The sequence below is a fragment of the Bidens hawaiensis genome, unplaced genomic scaffold (genome assembly GCF_021521415.1).
Source record: "Bidens hawaiensis isolate Kalapana, Puna unplaced genomic scaffold, B.hawaiensis_p1.1 tig00023194_1, whole genome shotgun sequence".
In the NCBI taxonomy this organism is placed as follows: domain Eukaryota; kingdom Viridiplantae; phylum Streptophyta; class Magnoliopsida; order Asterales; family Asteraceae; genus Bidens; species Bidens hawaiensis.
In genome coordinates this window covers 267,970-288,055 of record NW_027493626.1, presented here as the reverse complement: position 1 = coordinate 288,055, position 20,086 = coordinate 267,970, and the positions used below count along the sequence as shown (strand labels likewise).

Sequence of the window (20,086 nt, the reverse complement as noted above, 5' to 3'; positions counted from 1 at the left end):
AAATATTCAAAAATAAAAAGCTGAGGCATGAGAATAAAAACAACAAAACCGTGATTGTGGCTAAAAATAGTAAGTGTAGCTAAAAAAAGGTTGAGAAAACCATATTCAAAAGTCATAATAACAGATAAGATAACATATACCCCTTGTAGGTACATGTATACTCACTTAAATAATCTATATATCAAAACCATTCTTCGACAAACTAAGGTTTATGCAATCAGAAGTGTAAGGAAAAGCTACGAAGCCAATAGAAAATAGTGAAAATATAGATTAAGAGCGTGGCAAACTAATGCAAAAAACCTATATTATATACTTATACAAGAAAAGTATAGCTAGATTCCCTTAACTTCATTTTAGTTGATTAAGACATGGCTATGATTCGAATCTATGTTTTTTTAACAAATGTGTGTGCAAGGCATATGATCATCCAAAAATGACACCCCACAAATAATGTAGTTGCAAGGTTATGATTTTGTGGTGAGAAATGAATCACATATTAATATATTCACCCTAAATTTCTGAGTCACAATCAATGTCGTCATAACACCAAGACACTTTTGCCACCAATTCGGGCCCTTTTCTTGAAAACAAGGTTCTCATATATAGTTATAGAAAAATTGTACCATTATATCGATTCACAAACATCTTGCTTTTTTTACTTATGAGATATATATGGCTTTAAACAAAGCGATACGAAGAGTTCGAGCCTCGTGATCATTATTTAAAACTCAATTTTTTTTTCTTTATATAGTTATTTTGTTTGAAGTACACTTTCATACATGTGGTTCATAAGAGTATCCACAAACCGTCACATAATAGCCACATCATATTCCAAACATTTCTTAAAAACCCAAACTTTCTCTACAACAACAAACCTTCATACACCTTATTAAAATATATTATAATTGACATATATAATATATGTATATATGCATGAGAGAGAGAGAAAGAGGTGGCCCCACAAACTTGCCACCTTTCAAGTTTGTTGCAAGTTGGCATTCACAAACTCAAACTCCACAACAAGGAAAGTTTGTTACCCAAGTCTATTTCTTTGTCACATAGATTCAAACATAAAAAATTGTAACGTGTTGTGGATGCTCTAATACTATTTAGCTTACTTATTAAGGATCTATTATTTGGAGGACCCATAAAATAAATTCGAGCATGCCAAACGAGGGATGTTTGTAGGTTACTAGGTTAGGATTAGATGGGCTCTTTTATTTTCAATTTTAATTTCTATAACAAAACGACTATTAAATTTGATAAGTTTTGCTATAATGGTAGCTAGATTTTTCTATAGTTATAGTCTCCTTTCTCATAAAAGCTCTGAGTTCCTTTACACACACACATGGGGGTTAAAATTTGGTAAGTTCAGGGTCACCTTTGATTTATTACTCACTAAAATATGAAATTTTATGACCACATATATTTGGCATGTACCTCACTGACCTCCTTTTGTAGAGCTTCTGAATGGTCCTCTTTTTTTCATCGGAGTAAACATTAAATGTTTTTTTTAATAATCAGAAGATGCAATGAAACAGTTGAACTCAAAATCTCAAATATTATTAAAAAAGTTTAACCATAAAAGTAATAACATCACTTATACAAAATCAACTTGATTACACAAACAGAGATGAATTGTGTACAAAAGGCAAACACGCATGTATCCTTCATCCTTACATACGTAGTGTGCCATTTTTTTATAAAATAACTAACGTGACGTTTCAATTGTATAAAAAAGTCAATCTAATATTCCATATTATGGGCATTCAATTTAAGATGTCACGCAATTTTATATAACAGGCGCAACATTGTTATATACAACTTTTTTCTTACACACAATTTTTACTCTATTTTACATTGAGCTTGATTCATTGTTCAGATCTCAAGACCTTCCATCAATCAAATGGGTTAGCCCTACGTTGGCCTCTGATCTCTAACACAGCAAATGGGTGGTAGAGCATCTTGCCAAGTCATATGATAGGCCAACATACATTATAGGGCAACCATAACAAAAGCTGTTTAAGCTATGACATGCTATTTGTGTTTAAATGCAACATTCAATGTTCCCACCCACTCTTTTAAATGTTAGGGTTATTTGTAACAAAGATAACATAAACTCTCACTAGTTGGTTATTTATAACATAAAAATTTAGCATAACTTTGAAGAAATTTTGAACTAGAAAATTTTAAGGGTTATTAGATTTAAATTCTCCTAACTAGGGGTGTTCATCGGATCGTATATTGGTTATTCGGGTTGTTTGAATCGGTTTGTTTGGATTTGAATTTTTTTTCCTGAATTCGAAAACCGAACCGATCCAATTCAATTCAAATTTCTATAACCGAACCGAATTCATCCGAATTCAATTCAGATCAGTTAAGCTAAAATCCAAAAAACCTGAATTCAATCTAAGAAACCGTTGAATGCTAACGAACAACAGGGTTGTGTTTTCACTAACCATTCAAACTAAGACTAACAATTGAATATCATTTTTGTTTTAGCACTTATTTTGTCAAATCTGGTTATCCATTATACAAATTTCCTTATTACAAACAAATTTATGCATGCAACTCATAAGGATTCTTACATGGGATTGAGTCATTTAGAAACATACATGATGAAAAGTGGAATCGAGTTGTGGATGCACCATGAAGGCCTGAAACGGAATAGTGGAGATGGATTTGGAAATATATATAAAAAAACCCACATAACCTAGTTTGATTTATACAATTCCAAATTTTCAAGATTCGAGAACCAATCGAAAAACCGAATTGGAATTTCGGATTCGGTTAATATCCGATCCGAAAACCGATTTCAAGATTCGGATTGGTTTTTTTGGTTACGGATACAATTCGGTTTATGGTTTACTCCCAATTTTCACCTTTTTGTTGGTAGCAGTCTCAACTAAAGAAATATTACACACTAATCCTGACTATCGCCTTTTTTGACACTAGCTGGTTGTATCCGATCACCATTGGTTACAACCAGCTAGTGTCAAATTCCCACTTTTAGTGGGATGTTAAGGTGGTATATGTGTGAAAGGAGAGGTCATGGGTTCAATACCCATAGCGTACAACTATTTAGTTGTTCACAAAAAAAGTCAGAAAGAACAATGACATGTCAGTAAAAATTACTAATAGGGTTAAGGTCTATTAAGTTCGGGAGTGACAAAGGAAAATAAAATGATTGTTGGAAGTAGTGTAGAACATTTCTTTGGTTGGGACTTGCGAGTGTTGCCGGCCAAAGGGTAGAAGTTAAGAATATTTAAATCCAATAACTCAAAATTTAATAATCTACAGATAGGAAAAAAACTCCCCATATTTAGCCTTTGGAACACCCTTTTCTTTAAGAATTAACATATTTTTGTGTTTAAACATCTACCCTTCAGTGTATTAAAAAATGGCTTGATTTCTAGTTCATTCCATCAACAATAATTCGGTTATTTAGACTATAGGGTATACATGCCATTTTGCTTCTCAATTTACATTGCCACCTCAACGTCACATCATACTCCACTCTACTCAACTTTCTTTAACAATACTATGAAAATGGTCACCAATTTACCAATTCATCACTTCTCTCTATTTTTAAATAAAATAATAATATACATATAACTAGAAGAATTAAATATAAATAAAATTACATTTATTAATAATTTAATGCTATAAAAAATACCAAACTTACCGGTACAAACACGTGCCAAATTCATTTAGGAAACCAAAATTTTTTTTTTAAAACAAATTCGTTTTCGTTAAAATTTACACCGGGGTATTCATAAAAAATATATAAACAAACCTATGTTTTTAATTATTTTTAAAAGAATATTAAAAAACAACTTATTAACTAAAAACTAATTAACCTACTTAAATAATTTGAATTGTATTATAGTATTATTATTTACCTATTTTGGTCACACACCATATAGTATTATTATTATTACTATTATTATTATTAGTATTATTATCATTATTACTATTTTTATTATTAATACTAGCATTATTATTATTATTAGTATTATCTCATTTACTATATATTGTCTCATACATATGTATTACAGAGCCGATGGTCTCTATGAAAGCCACCTCTTTATCCCGTTGGATAGAGGTACGGTGTGCCTACATCCCACCCTTCCCAGACACTACTTACAGCTTTGCTGTTGGTGGGACTTAACCGGGTATGATTGATTGATTGAAATAATTTGAATTTTTTTAAAAAACATTACAATTAAAATATTAAATTAAAATACTCCACTTTCTTCTCAATCTCAACGTCCATCATCTTTCTCTGCCCAACCACTCTACCACTATCTTCTCCAAAAAAATCATAACTTTTGAGTACGTCGCAAGATTTTGAACGAATTCATCATGTATAACAATCGATTATTTCATATGGGTTTTTTATTGTTAATTTTGGTTGCACAGGTAAAAAGTTAAAGAAAGGGGAGGATTTGAGCGATGGAATGGTCGGCAAAACTTCCACGGTTTTTTCACCGTTGGCGGCACCAAAACGATGGGGGTGGTGTTTGCCGGCGGTGCCGATGGCCAGCTAGGCAGTTTGGGCGGCAAAGAAGCACCCACACCGTTCAGCCTTATCATTATCAACCCATAATGGTAGATAGATGTTTAATGCACTAAACAATTGAGCTTATTAATATCTAAATTGACCAGTCTAGTCCCTTGCATATAACATTTTGTACTTTGTCCAAAAACCAATATATTTCATCCAATTTAGAGAAATAGCATTTGTTAAGCAAAGAGAGGGCGTGTTAATCACATTAAGTGTAAACAAGTTAAACCTAAGCTCAATTGTTTAATTTAAAAAAGCTCAGATTTAAACTTTTTAATATTGTAAAGCTCAACTCTCAGGGTAACTGTAAAACCCTAGTGTTGGGTCATTTAAGCTCTAAGCTCAATATACAGCTTACAACACCAAAAACTAGACACCTGACCCACACCCACATATAACATAGAAAAACAAATCATACATAAAGAGTTAGAGACAGATTTATCTCTTAAAAGCCAAGTATTAAGGCAAAGAGAACATATATTGCAAAAGTCACAATCATGTCTCCCGAATCTAAAAACATGTTAACAATCCACCCAAAGTATCACTTTATTTCATTTATTTAAAATATGTGAAATGACTATAATATCTTTAAATCAAAATTTGGCTACTATATAAAATGATTAAGACACTATCAATGCAACAATCATTATCACCTGTTTTATGAGATAAATATAATATTTTTTAAAAAAATGGTTTTGAATAATCTTAACTATTCATTGTTGGAAAATAAAAATCCCAAATAATGACATGATTGACGACATATCACAACCAACATGTGACATGACTAGACATATCAAAGCCATGATTTATACGACCCCTAACACTAAGGCTGAGGGGTGTGGGGCGCTAACCTGGGCGCGTGAGCCCCTCCGCTCGCGCCCCCAGGCGCTAACCCCACACCACCGGGGCGCGAACGGGGCGCGTGCGCGAGCCCCCAGGCAGGCGTGAGTGTGGTCGCGGGAGAAGAGAGAGAAAAAACCGGTGGGCCCGCCCAAAAGAGCCGTTGGAACTCATTATTTAAAAAAAAAAAAAACCTTAAAACCCTTATATAATATCCCAAACTCCTATATAATACCCCATTTCATCTATAAAATACCCCATTTCACCCATATCAATCACCACTACTTCAAAATAAAACCCAAAATTAACCCATCTTCCCAAGTTTTTTTAAAAAAATAATGTCGTCGTACTTGTCTGATTCCGACTCCTCCGAAGAGGATGATTTGCTTCTTCATGTAGGGGGAGTTTTAACCGCAACCGTGGTCGATCTCTTGCAAAATCAAGCCCATCAACCTCAACTCCCGAGGGTTAGAGCACCACCTCGTGATCGTGATCGATCGGGTGCTAACGATACTTTGTTTAGGCATTATTTTAGCCCTCAACCGGTATATGAGGAGTCGGATTTTCAAACTCGTTTCCGAATGAGCAGACAATTGTTCATGCGTATAGCAAGTGATTTAGAGGCACGGTATCCCTTTTTTCAACAAAGGGAGGATGCTAGGGGTCTCCCCGATTTTACCCCTCTTCAAAAATGCACGGCTGCTATCCGTCAATTAGCGTACGGCATCTCGTCGGACGCTTTGGATGAGTATTTACAGATGTCGAAAAGGGTTGCACGTGAATCCCTTCATTTTTTCTGCCAAGGTAAAAAACATTAATTTTACTTTTTATTAAATATTTATTACATTTTGTAATATATATTATACGTAGGAGTCATATCGACTTACGCTCGGAGATATCTGCGTAAACCTACAATGTATGACATCCAACGCATATATGAGGTGCACGCAGAAAAACATGGTTTTCCTGGGATTCTAGGTAGCATCGATTGTACGCATGTTGGATGGGCTATGTGTCCAACGGCCTGGCGAGGTCAGTTCCACCGTGGTGATCATGAAGGGCCGACCCTTATACTTGAGGCGGCGGTGTCACATGATCTTTGGTTTTGACATGCTTTTTTTGGTGTTGCTGGGTCAAATAACGACCTTAATGTTATCGATCAGTCAAATTTGATCAACGACCTTATCGACGGGGTTGAACCACCTCAATCTTTTGTTGCAAATGGAGAACTCTTCAAGTACGGGTACTATCTAGTCGATGGTATTTACAACGAATGGGCTTTGTTAGTTCAAGCTTTTACAGATCCAATCGCCGACAAACGGAAGTATTTTACGAAGAAGCAAGAGTCTGCTAGAAAAGATATTGAAAGAGCTTTTGGAGCTATAAAAAAACAATATTATGTTCTGGCGAACCCGATACGTTATTGGACTCGGGAGAGGATAACGGACGTCGTCTACATGTGTCTGATCCTACACAACATGACGTTAGAAGACGAGGGCAAAACTATCTGCCAAAACTACCAAGATGACATTCCGCCACAACCGTCCACAATCAGTGATCAACAAAAACTTCATAACATAGCAAATATCAAGAGCCGTGAGATACACGGGGATCTTCGACATGAGTTGGTTGAACATTTGTGGGCGAGGCGACCCGATGATCTTGTATTAGATTAGTGTTATTATTAAGTATTATTGTTTGTTTAATTTTTAGTATGTTTTTTTTTTGTAATTTGAATTTTAAAAAAAATGTGTGTTTTTTTAAATAATTTATGAGTTCTTTTAATAATACGTTTTTTTAATACATTTATAAAAAAATAAAAAAAAAATCCGCTTGAGCCTCTGCTGGAGCCCCTCCACACCAGGGCCAGGGGCTCCAGCGGGGGCTCCAACACCCCCCTTATCCAGTTTCTCTCTCTGCCACACGTCACAATATTATTGGCTGGAGCCCCCACTCGCGCCCCCGTTAGAGCCCCCCACACCCCTCAGCCTAATGGGAACGTGTTATATTTGACACTAGCCGGCTATAACTCCCTGCTCTTGAATATAAGTTGCAGGGTCGGCCCAAGGGTCAGTAAACTTAAGCAACCGATTTAGATCTCCGTTTAGATAAGGCCCTCCAATTTAGCATAAAATAAAATTTATTGATATATATATATATGTATAATTATCCGTATAAATGAAAATTATCTATTATTGTGATGGTAAATGCTCATGCTTGAAACTCAAAAATCAAGGGTTGGATACATAGTTCAACCGTTTTTTTCATTGCTTATTATTATTATTATTATTATTATTATTATTATTATTATTATTTGGGGGGGGGGGATGTCCATTTTGATGGGGTGTTATCCTTACGATTTGATTTTGATTCGGTTAATTTATCATGCCAATAGTATTAGTTTCCTGGTGTTTTCTTTTTGAGTTTTATGGATTGGATTTTATTTCCTTGTTGTACGTCATCAGTTATGTTTTGTGTTTCTGTCTAATTTAGTTAGAAAGAAACAATGTCATGTAATATGTATATCAAAACATATTTCAACTATGCAGGATTTAACTTTACAACATTTACAAAAATAACACTAAAACTTCTCATAAAGTTACTCAAAAACAAACACCTTTTGTAAAATCACACAAAAAATTCTCATAATGTAATGTCCAACTGATTTTACCTACTGGCCCATTAACATTTGACTATATTAACTGGCCCATTAACAAATAAGCAGTAGTCCACGTATAGTACTAACTTACATAATTTAAATAATTTCCTATTGTTTGCATGCTTTGCGACGATGATAAATAAAGTGATCAACACCAATCGCTATCCATAGTTGATTTGTTTTAAAACACTCTGTCTTTTTTACATGTTCAGCTCTACGTCAGCAGGTAACAAGTTTTGCTCTGGGCGTACAATGCATCAAATATTGTCAAAATGGCGGAGTATATCACTAGTGTTTGAAAGGTTTCACATAATCTACAACAGACGGATGGAAAATTTGGAAGATGATCAAAGCGATGAGATGATCGTTGAAGAATCTTGTGGCGAATATGCACGAGGTAATGGAATGTCTTTTGCTAAGTTAGCAATATGTGAGCTTTTAAGTTAATGGCATTTGCATACTTCATATTGATTCAAGCAATTTCTAATGGTTACGTTTTTTAAATTGATAACGTTCTCCTATTTTGTTACATTTTTGAGTGTCCAGTCTTTTTGTAGGTGTATTTCGGTGTACATGTTTAATAAGTTTGATTGTACTATGTGTGTGTCTGTGTCAGAAACCGACACTGTGACAGGTAAAAACAATTTACATAGCAAAGTATAAAAATAATATACATTTTTATAAAATAATAAATAAGTTGGTTTATTAACTAATAATTTTTACCACAAATCTATAAATCAGATAAAAAGAGCTAAAGAAAAAAATATGTAAAAATAGAAATAACCTCAGTTGTCAAAAATGGCAGCCAAAATTAAACGTTGAACATTCAAAACATAGTGGGAGAAATTATGAGTTCGTCGTTGACAATTGACTTCAAATTTCCACTGATATTATTAATATTATTACTCCGTATTATTGTTATTATTATTCTCTCTCTGGTATGTGTATCAGTGTATGTGAATGATCAATGGATCATCTTGGGAGCATGATTAGCGTTTGCATAACGATCATCTTCATCTCATCTTCCCAGTCATTTTATCTACCTCCTGTTGATTTTAAAACGGTACATACTCGCTACTCGTTAACTACTACTCCGTATTTGTTTGCTCATTCAAATTAGTGTTTATAGACTGCTAATCATGTTTACTCGTTAAGTTTCAACTGGGATTTGTGTTTAATGATCATGATAATTAATTAGTTTCATATACATATCTTTTTATATTTCGGTATACAATATTATTGAGGCTTTCAAATATGGTTGCTTAAAAAAGCTTTTGGCTTGTTTGTACACGAGCCAAGGCTCGGCTAGTGGCTCGTTTAAATTAAAGCCCAAATATTTATAGGCATATTTGTAGCTTAAATGCTATGACTTTTTTTTTAATGAAAGTTTAAAAAAAATGAAAATTTTCTTAATATAGTAAATTCTCGTTTGGCTCGTTACAAAGTGTGTGTGTGCGCGCGCGCGCCTGTATGTGTATGTTTTCTTGGCTTGTTTGAATCTCTTTAACCACTTTATATGGTTTTCATGCTTTACTTATGCAGGGTGATCCGCTTCAAGTCAAAGTCAACAAGTTGTCATCAATCAAGACACAACTTCCTTATGACTATTATTCCTTGAACTGTTGTAGACCCAAACATATTCAAAACACAGTAGAAAATGTTGGTGATGTGTTACGGGGTAACCGCAATTCAGTGTACACGGTAACAGTTTATTCTTTATTTTTGGCTCCGTCTAGTTCCTGCTACGGCCCTTATTTTAAGTACTGATTTTACTTTTAAATATATTGCTGATGTGGCACCGGTTATTTAATGTCATGCCAGCACCAAGTACATGCATGACATATACATATACATTAAAATGAAAATAAGATGTCTTGTTAGCAATTAAATGGACTGCTACTATCATTTGTTGCTTAATTCAGTAATATGAATGTGCTGAAGAGGTATAAAATTTGTTTTTGATTCGTGCAGTTTGGCGTTTTCATATTTGTTCATCATTTCGGTTTCACATGCATGAGGAGCAAGCATGCAAAGTTGTTTGTCGAATAAGGCTCGATGCTGAATCAGCAAAAAGCTTCAAGGAAAAGATTGATGACGAGTATCGGGTTAATACGTATGGGCCATTGAACTCATCTTAACTTTGTGAAGAGGTAGGTCCCAGCAGAGCCCAGTTGGACCCGCAATACTCACCTTGAACAGGGACGTCTGCGCAACGACCAACTGCTTCCGCAGGACCCACCATGCTCAGAGAAGACCTTACGCGCAGTACGCCAGCTGTACCCGCAGGGAATGCCTCCCAATGGTGAAGTACCCCGCTTGTTCCCGCAGTTGCGGATACAAGCCATCAGGGAAGGCTACCCGCACTGATAGCAAGGCTACACGCACAAGGCACTAACTCTTGCTACTTCAGTAGTCACCTGAAGGAATGAGCAAGGCGGGAATACTCCCGCCCAAATGAGCCAGTGTAACGATTCCGGCAAATTCAGGTATACCCTAGTCGGAATATACTATTTACGTGTTATTCAATACTGAATATATGAATTATAATGTGCTTATACGAGTATATAAGATTCACAGTACGAATTATACTCGAATATACAGCTAGTCGTATCGAAATTACGATTAATCGATGAACGGTTATTGAAACCCGAACGAATCGGGGATTACATTATAGACGAAATATATAATGTTTAGTGATGTTACGAAGTATTAAAGCTTCGGGATAAGTGGATTAAGGCACAGAAAAAGGATTTCGATTTAAAAGTACGTCGGTACGTTAAACGAAACCTTTAATACCAAGCCGAGCAAGAGACGATCGATCAAGCCGAAAAAGATGCACGATAATTAATGATATGATGTTTTAAGTTAATAAACATCATGGTTTAAGTTTTTAAAGTTTTTAAATCGGTTTTAGTTAAATTTCTTTTTTTAAAGCCGAAAAACGACCGTTTTAAGCCGAATTAGACGTTTAACTGAAAAACGAACTGAACCAGAGTATCCAAAACATTATCCAGATCACGGAAATCCAAATGAGTGGACTAGATTGAACAAGTGGGTCCCACCCCACCCATCCTCTAGTCCGATCGGACTTCAACACCCCCAAAACATTCTTTTTTTCTTTTTTACACAATCCCAACTCAACATCCTTCATTTCTCTCTAGTTCATGATCCAAAAACCGACAATTCTAGCAAGAATAACGAGGTAATGATCGTGTTATGTACGTGTTTATCTTTGTTTCTTGAGTTTTCTTTCAAGAAAATGAGGTTTCCAAGTGAAAAAGGGTGAAAACCCGAGATGGAACCGATTCTTGCATGATCAAGTGATATATACAAGTTATACAAGGGATCTTGGTCCAAGAAATGAGTTAAACGAATCAAAAACGAATTTTTACGGTTAAATCTTTGTTTTCAGTATCATAACCGTAACCATGAAAGAAATGGCTTGATCGTGAGTGTAACTTGCTTGGTATTGTGGTATGTTGTTTGTAGGCTCTGTATTTAGTGGTAGATAAGGCGGAAAGATGAGTTTGTAGCCTGTAGTGGCGGAAAACGAAAGGTATATTCGGTTTTTGTCGGCGTATGTGTTTTTGGACAGATTGTTGGTCGTTTAGAGTTAGGTCACGAAATTTTACAGAGGTGTTAAACACATGGAAATATGAGTTCTGTGAATTTTTGGATGAAGGATGAATATTTGGTGAATTTAATGCTCGGTTTTGGCCAAAAATGGTGAAAAATAGTTAAATATCATGAAAAATTCTGTAAAATTGTGGATAAGCTTTTCATATCATGCATAAGTCACACACAAAATTTGAGGTCCGTTGGAGAAGTCTAAGTAGGCTTTTCGGTTAAACGAGTTCTAGGGATTTCTAGCTCGGTTTTAGTAAAAATGGCATTTAAAAGAAGATTTTGGTTTTGGAAAAATTACAGGGGACTATGTGGATGGCAGGGGACATCCAGGAGAAATTTGGGATTTTTCTAAGATCGTTTGGTATTTACGACATATTTAGTGTTTAAACGGTGTTTAAAAATAGATAAGTAAATGTTAAATATAAGAATTAATTCTGGAAATATTTTTATAAAATTCCCCACTGTTAAAAAGTGATTTGTGCAAAATTTCAAGATCCGAGAGTAAACGGATAATTATTTGTGCTAATTATCAAACTTTTAAAGTAAAACGCGTAAACCGGTAAAGTTCGCATGAGCGAGCTGACTGGTGTATAAAAACCTTAAAAATGGACTAATTTCATATAATTGAGTTAAACAAGTAAAAATGAATCATCCGAAAATAAGTCGGATGATTTGAGTAATTTTAATCTATTTTAATAGTTTCCGGTACGCCAAAGACGGAAACGGGTTCCGCGGCCAATCGGGACGTCTAAACCGAGCTATAATTTCACATTTTAAATTAAATTATCAGACAACCACTATTTTCGGGTCGTGTGCGACCAAACTCATTTTTGAAACATAAAAACGGATAACAGTGCTAGACACGCAAAACGAGAAAAACGACTAATAGTAGTTGTGACCTTGGAACTCTAAACGACATCACAATCTGAGTCCGGAGAAGTGTTTCTGGGTTAACCTTGCCCCCAGAACGGGTACAGTGCTGGGTTGACAGTGTCCCCAGGTGTACCGATTGATAAGATTAAAGATTATATAAACAATAATTGTATAATAATGATCGTAAGGATCATATTACAGATTGGACGAGTTAACTGATATTGATTGTTGTTACCTACTTGCATGTGCTAAGGTGAGTTTTCACGAGCCCCTTTTTACTGAACTGTTTTAAATATTTTCCCGGGGCGGAAAGCATGCTTTTATCAAAGTGTTTAAGTACATGCTGATCGCATGGAAATGAACGTATTTATATAATGTTTAATGTACGGGAATCGTACGGTAATGTATTGAAATGGTAATTGTTTGAGTTGTTAATATTGTAAGGTCCCGCAACAGTTTCTGGGGTAACAGAGTTCCCAGAGGTTATTGGAAGTATGTTTCTGGGGTAACAGAGTTCCCAGAGGTTATTAAATGTGTTTCTGGGGTAACAGAGTTCCCAGAGGTGATTGGAAGTATGTTTCTGGGGTAACAGAGTTCCCAGAGGTTATTAAATGTGTTTATGGGGTAACAGAGTTCCCAGAGGTTATTGGAAGTGTGTTTCTGGGGTAACAGAGTTCCCAGAGGTTATTAGAAGTATGTTTCTGGGGTAACAGAGTTCCCAGAGGTTATTAAATGTATTTATGGGTTGACAGTGTCCCCAAATAATATTATGTTATGATATGGATTTATCATGGTTTACTAAAATTGTGAAACTCACCAACTATTCGTAGTTGACCCGTTTTCTCACATGCTTTTCAGGTACAACTTAGATAAAGTGATTGATTACGTGCTAAGTGCTTGTTGTGTGTAAGTTTTGCGTGCTGGACGTTAGGATACATTATAACAGATAGAATTATGAATCGTATTGTATGAAGTGTGTATCACCTAGACGATAATGAAAGACGAGACAATGTAATCTTGAAGTATATTAATACATTCGATTTTTTTTTTATAAACAATGTGGTTGATATCAGAGGTGTCTGTCGCATCCCGTTTACGTTTCCACTGCGGTTACGGGGTGTTACAGAACTTGGTATCAGAGCCATTGGTTATAAAGAATTTGGATGTCTTTAAAAGATACCTAAAATATAACCAGTAGCTCAAGTATTATAGGATCTGAATGTTAACTAATAATTTATTGTGACGAGATCGGGATGAACTTGGATGGACAAGTGGGTTATTATGGTCCGGAACATAATAACAGACTTGTCCGCACGAGGGAATTCAGGGGAAGTCACGGGGTACATTAATAGGTAAAAATGGCAACATATGTGTACAGTATATAATATTATTTATATGTGCTAATGTGTATATATATATATACGTGTGCATATCTTATGGGTTCAAGTATTGGGAAATAAGACCCGGATAAGGAACCGGGGGATGTGATAATAAAAAGTACCGAGGATGCTGAAATTTCTAGAGCATCGGTTGGTGATAAGTCGGACTTATCGGGTTATAGTTATGATGGTACCAAATCAAATCTCCCGTTTGACATTAACCAGAAATGTCTAGTAACCGTCACTCCCAACCAAAAATTGATAAATCCCATACCCTACCAACACCGGTACCGCCTATTCTAATAACTTCCTATGTTATCCTTACATCCTTTAGATGTTTACACCCATGTAGGCTCGAATAGAATGATTACCTATACACAAAGAAGTGTTGGAATCATTATGGCATAGTTGGTTGCTCGTACATAGGAGGTATACTGTGTATGCCGGATATACGAATAGACACGGATATTATAACTCCGTGGTACGTAATCGTTTGGTGCTCACGGTGAGCATGTATCGGTTATGCTGACATGCAAAAGGATATTGAAATCGAGCATATTAAACATTGATCTTTGTTGAGAAAGGTCTATATGTCAGTTGGTGACAAGGGTTATGAAACATATTTAAACGTTAACCGATGTCAGGTTAAGTCCATATGTTATTATATTTGTGGGACATATATACTAGATGCCGGTATGTGTAATATATGTGATAATATTTGGTGTGTATGTGTACCTGTTGTTATGATTGAGCTGGTAACGAGTTATATGGTGAGATTAGTATTGATTACTGCGTACGGAATGAGTACGGCAGAATGACATAAAAAGAGTAACTCCAATGATGGAGATTGATATGATTCAGTTGATTGCTCAAGGATAGCAGATGATGATACCGAATGTAGTATCACAGATCACTGCTAGGGTTGATGCAAATGTGAATGCAGAATTATAGATCGAGCAATCACATGATTATGAATATTTCAATTCTTAGTGGTATTACTAAGAGTGATAACATCCCACCGAATGCCATTATGACTACAAGTATTAGTTATATACTAAACATGAATAGTAGTCGTAATGAATTGGATCCGGTATGAAGGATATGTTTGTAGTTTGTGGTAAGGAAATTATTAATAGTTTACTGATGGTAAAGGGAGGAATAGATTAGCGAATGGATGGAAAAAGATCAAAATGGTTAAGGATGTTGGTAAGAGTCTAGAATATTGTGTAGTGAAATATGCTACAGATATGTTGGTAGATTATGTTGTATCGTGATGGAACACGATGGTACAAAAATTATAGTTGGAAAATTATTACTCAGATGATATGGCCAGGATTTAAAATTCTAGTACCGGAGCACTCTTATTCGAGTAATTGAGTTCAGAGATTTGAAACTGAGCTATGAAAGATAGAAATGTTGTGTGCTGATCACTTAGAACGCGCTAATCGTTTAAAGGAATTGTCATGTCTGGTAACATGACTAATTACTCCTGAAACTAAGCGAAGTAAGTGCAATATTGGGGACTAACTTCATCGATAAGGAGTATAGTCAAACCTGTAAAATATACAACCTTTGGAAGGGTTGTGTCGCAAGCCAGCATTGATATATTTGATTCTATGGGAAGGGGAATGAAAGGACGTTAGGTGAAACGTCGAGTGTTAAAGAAGGGAAATGGTAAAGGTATAGTGCAAGATAGACTTGCGAATAAGTAGGTACGTCCTACAACCCAGAATTATACTAAGACTAGTTCTGTTGCGAAAACATGAACCGCATGAAGGGTCCTTCCCTAAATGTAGAAAATATGGTTATCGGCAGGAAGAAGAATGTCGAGTGATAGTAGGCCACAGGTGTGGTAAAGATGGAAGTAATGCCCCAATTGTAGAACCAATTGAAGCCATGTGAACCGGCAACCCCAACCCATTCGTGTACAACCACTCCGAACCCAACAACTTCAATAACAATCCATCCAAAGAAACCAAATTATGCCAAACAGTTGTACTTGCTATGAATGTGGCAGTACCGAACGTTTCAAAAGAAATTGCCCAAAGTTGAACCAAGGTGTCGTTGGAAGACGAACCTCATGATAAGCATCAACCTCTGATCAAACAAGGAGCCGTGCTTTTGTGAGTAATTTGAATAAAGCACGTCATGATCCAAAGGTGGTGTTAAGTATGTGGTAGTTTTAAATCAATAGGCTTCAGTGATATTTTTACGGTCGTCGATAGAAGTTAGTTCCTGCTAACCTCCTACCCTTTGGAAAGATACCGATTAGTGAAACTATAGAACCCTATACTGTAGAATCGCTAACGGTAAATCCCTAATGGTTAACTAAATTGTACGGAATTGTCCTATTATTCTGAACGATTAACCTTTCCTTATTGACCTACGACCAGTAAAGCAAAGAAGTTTTGACGTGATAGTTAGCATGGATGGGCTAAGTCAACATTAAGCAGAAATCAAATAGGAAAAGAAGATGATTAGAAGTTCTCTTTCGGACTATGAAGCGATTAAATACAGAGAAAAGTGTACGGTATTATGTTGCCACTCAAATCTCATCTTGAGATGTTATAATATTTACGACAAGAAGGCGTGGTGTATTTAACAAACGTGATTGTCAAAGTATTTTAAAAGAAAACATATAGAAAATATCCCGGTGGTACGCAAATTTCCACAAGTTTTCCCAAAAGAACTTCCTGGATTACCGCCAACCCGATAGGTTGAATTCAGAATCGATTTAATGTCTCAAGCTGGCCCTATTGCTAAGGCACCCTACCGACTTGCACCGTCCGAGATGCAAGATTTATCCAACCAGTTACAAGAATTGTTGGATAAAATTTTATACGACCTAGTTAGTCACCATGGGGTGTACCAGTTTTAATTGGGAAATGAAGGACGGAAGTGTTAGGATATGTGTTGATTACGGAAAATTGGATAAAGTGATGATCAAGAGAAGGTGCTCACTTCTTCGAAGTAAATGATCCGCTAAACCAACTGCAGAGGGCGATTTTTTTTTTGAAAAATTGATCTTAGATATAGTTATCACCAAATGAGAGATCCAAGAGGAAGACGTTGCAACAACAGTGTTTCGGACTCGCTACGGCCATTATGAATTCTTAGTTATGCCTTTCGGGCTAACAAATGCGCCGGCAGCATTCATGGAACTCATGAACCGAGTCTGTAACTTTATTTTGACAAATTTGTCATAACATTCATTGGTGATATTTTAATATATTCGCAACGTAAAGAAGAGCATGATCGACGGTTAAGGAAAATTGTGGAAGTGTTAAAGCAAGGGGAGTTGTACGCGAAGTTTTCAAAATGTGATTTTGAATAAAGAATGCATAATCCCTTGGTCATGTTGTAAAGCAACAAGTATTTCACAAAGATCCAAATAAGATAGAAACCATTAAAATTGTGCCAAGCGCCGATTTTAAGTCTCCCCAATGGAGACGATGGTTTTGCCGCATATTGTAACGCATCGCGTAAAGGGTTAGGATGCGTGTTGACGCAGTATATTAAGGTTATAGTCTATGCTTCCCGACAGTTAAAAGTACACGAGTAAAATTACACTCCTCACGACTTAGAACTGGGAGAGGTTATCTATGCACTTAAAATGTGGAGACATTGTCTCTACGATACGAAGTGCACCATCTTCACTGATCATAAAAGTTTGCATCACATATTCGATTAGAAAGAACTAAATTTGAGGCAACGAAGATGGGTTGAGTTGTTAAACAATTATGACTGTGACATCCGTTACCACCCGGCAAGGCTAACGTCGTAACCGATGCCTTGAGTAGGAAAGATCGGGTTAAGCCATTGCGAATGAGGGCATTGGGGATGATAGTCCAGTCGAACTTTTCGGATCTGATTCGAGTCGCTCAACGTGAGGCGTTGAAAGAGGGACAATTGGAAAAGGAGGAACTTTACGGCAATGAGAGAATTTCGAACACCGCGTGGACTAAATTCTCTACTTCAAAAATCGGGTTTGGATCCCGACCCTCCATGACCTTCATGAATTAATCATTGACGAAGCGCATAGATCGAAATAATCCATACATCCGGGATCGGATTTGACTATTGATGATGCGAATATCTGAAAGGATTTTATTAATGGCCGAGTTTGGAGAAAGATATGGTTACGTATGTTGGTGAATATTTATGTTGTGCAAGAGATAAGGCTGCATACCGAAAACCCTTGGGAACGCCACAATAACAGAAAAGTCGCCAATGATAGTGGGAATAAATTACATTGGATTTCGGGATGCAAATTCCCAAGATATATCAAAGGCATGAGGAAAATTGGGTAATCGCGGATCGATTAACCAATCCTCGCATTCATTCCAATCTATGACAATTACCACAATGAATTTTTGCCTAAATTCCTGATGGTGAAATGGTATCTCGTCGTGGAGTGTCATTTTCAATTATCTCAGATCAAAATAGTCACCCTACTTCCATTATTGGAAGGCGGGGAATGAAGCATTGAGAGCTTGAAGCTTTTATGGGTGAAGTAATTATCACCAATTTGTTAAATTGAAAATGGGCGTCAATCAAGCCATAAGATTGGAATTTATTCGAGAAACAACCAATCGGATTTATAATATTTAAGACAAATTGAAAGCAGCGCGTAATTGGCAAAGGAGTTATGCCAACATTCAAAGGAAACCATTGTCGCCGGAAAGGGGTGACAAGGTATTTTAAGGCATCACCTTAGAGAGGTGATATGAGGTTTGGCAAAACCGAAAATAGCCTCTAGATAAATTGGACCCCATGAGAACTATCTCCATGGTTAGTCATTTAGTTTATCAATTAAAGTACTCCAGGGGCTAAGTTTCTATACATGATATTTTGCCATGTATACGGATTGAAAAGTGCCTAAGCGATGAGGCAACGAAAGTACTAGTAATAGAAGTACTCGTAGAAGACATGTTTGATATCATAACTAATTCCGTAGAGATGGTAGACGGGAAAACTAAACAGTTTGGACATACCAAGCGTTATTAATTAAGATTAAGTGGAAATTCACAGCGAGGACCAGATTATACTTGGTAACGCGAGAGTGAATTCTGAAGGAAATACCCCCACCTATTTCCGCAAAAGGAAGTAGTTGATGCGTAAAATTTCGAGGACGAAATTTTTGTAACGGGGGGAGAATGTAACGATTCCGGCAAATTCAGGTATACCCTAGCCGGAATATACTATTTACGTGTTATTGAATACTGAATATATGAATTATAATGTGCTTATACGAGTATATAAGATTCACAGTACGAATTATACTCGAATATACAGCTAGTCGTATCGAAATTACGATTAATCGATGAACGGTTATTGAAACCCGAACGAATCGGGGATTACATTATAGATGAAATATATAATGTTTAGTGATGTTACGAAGTATTAAAGCTTCGGGATAAGTGGATTAAGGCACAGAAAAAAGATTTCGATTTAAAAGTACGTCGGTACGTTAAACGAAACCTTTAATACCAAGCCGAGCAAGAGACGATCGATCAAGCCGAAAAAGATGCACGATAATTAATGATATGATGTTTTAAGTTAATAAACATCATGGTTTAAGTTTTTAAAGTTTTTAAATCGGTTTTAGTTAAATTTCTTTTTTTAAAGCCGAAAAAAGACCGTTTTAAGCCGAATTAGACGTTTAACTGAAAAACGAACTGAACCAGAGTATCCAAAACATTATCCAGATCACGGAAATCCAAATGAGTGGACTAGATTGAACAAGTGGGTCCCACCCCACCCATCCTCTAGTCCGATCGGACTTCAACACCCCCAAAAAATTCTTTTTTTCTTTTTTACACAATCCCAACTCAACATCCTTCATTTCTCTCTAGTTCATGATCCAAAAACCGACAATTCTAGCAAGAATAACGAGGTAATGATCGTGTTATGTACGTGTTTATCTTTGTTTCTTGAGTTTTCTTTCAAGAAAATGAGGTTTCCAAGTGAAAAAGGGTGAAAACCCGAGATGGAACCGATTCTTGCATGATCAAGTGATGTATACAAGTTATACAAGGGATCTTGGTCCAAGAAATGAGTTAAACGAATCAAAAACGAATTTTTACGGTTAAATCTTTGTTTTCAGTATCATAACCGTAACCATGAAAGAAATGGCTTGAT

General features: G+C 36.0%; 1 pseudogene across 1 annotated transcript in view; it reads left to right on the top strand.

The window, feature by feature from the left end:
- The first annotated feature begins 9,466 nt into the window (after positions 1 to 9,466).
- Positions 9,467 to 20,086, top strand: part of LOC143567007 (transmembrane 9 superfamily member 7-like) — a 56,230-nt pseudogene continuing 45,610 nt past the window's right edge. Inside the window, exons 1-2 of the transcript XR_013141327.1 lie at positions 9,467 to 9,767; positions 10,038 to 10,179. The product of XR_013141327.1 is annotated as a transmembrane 9 superfamily member 7-like (transcript). The remainder of the gene's footprint in view (positions 9,768 to 10,037; positions 10,180 to 20,086) is intronic.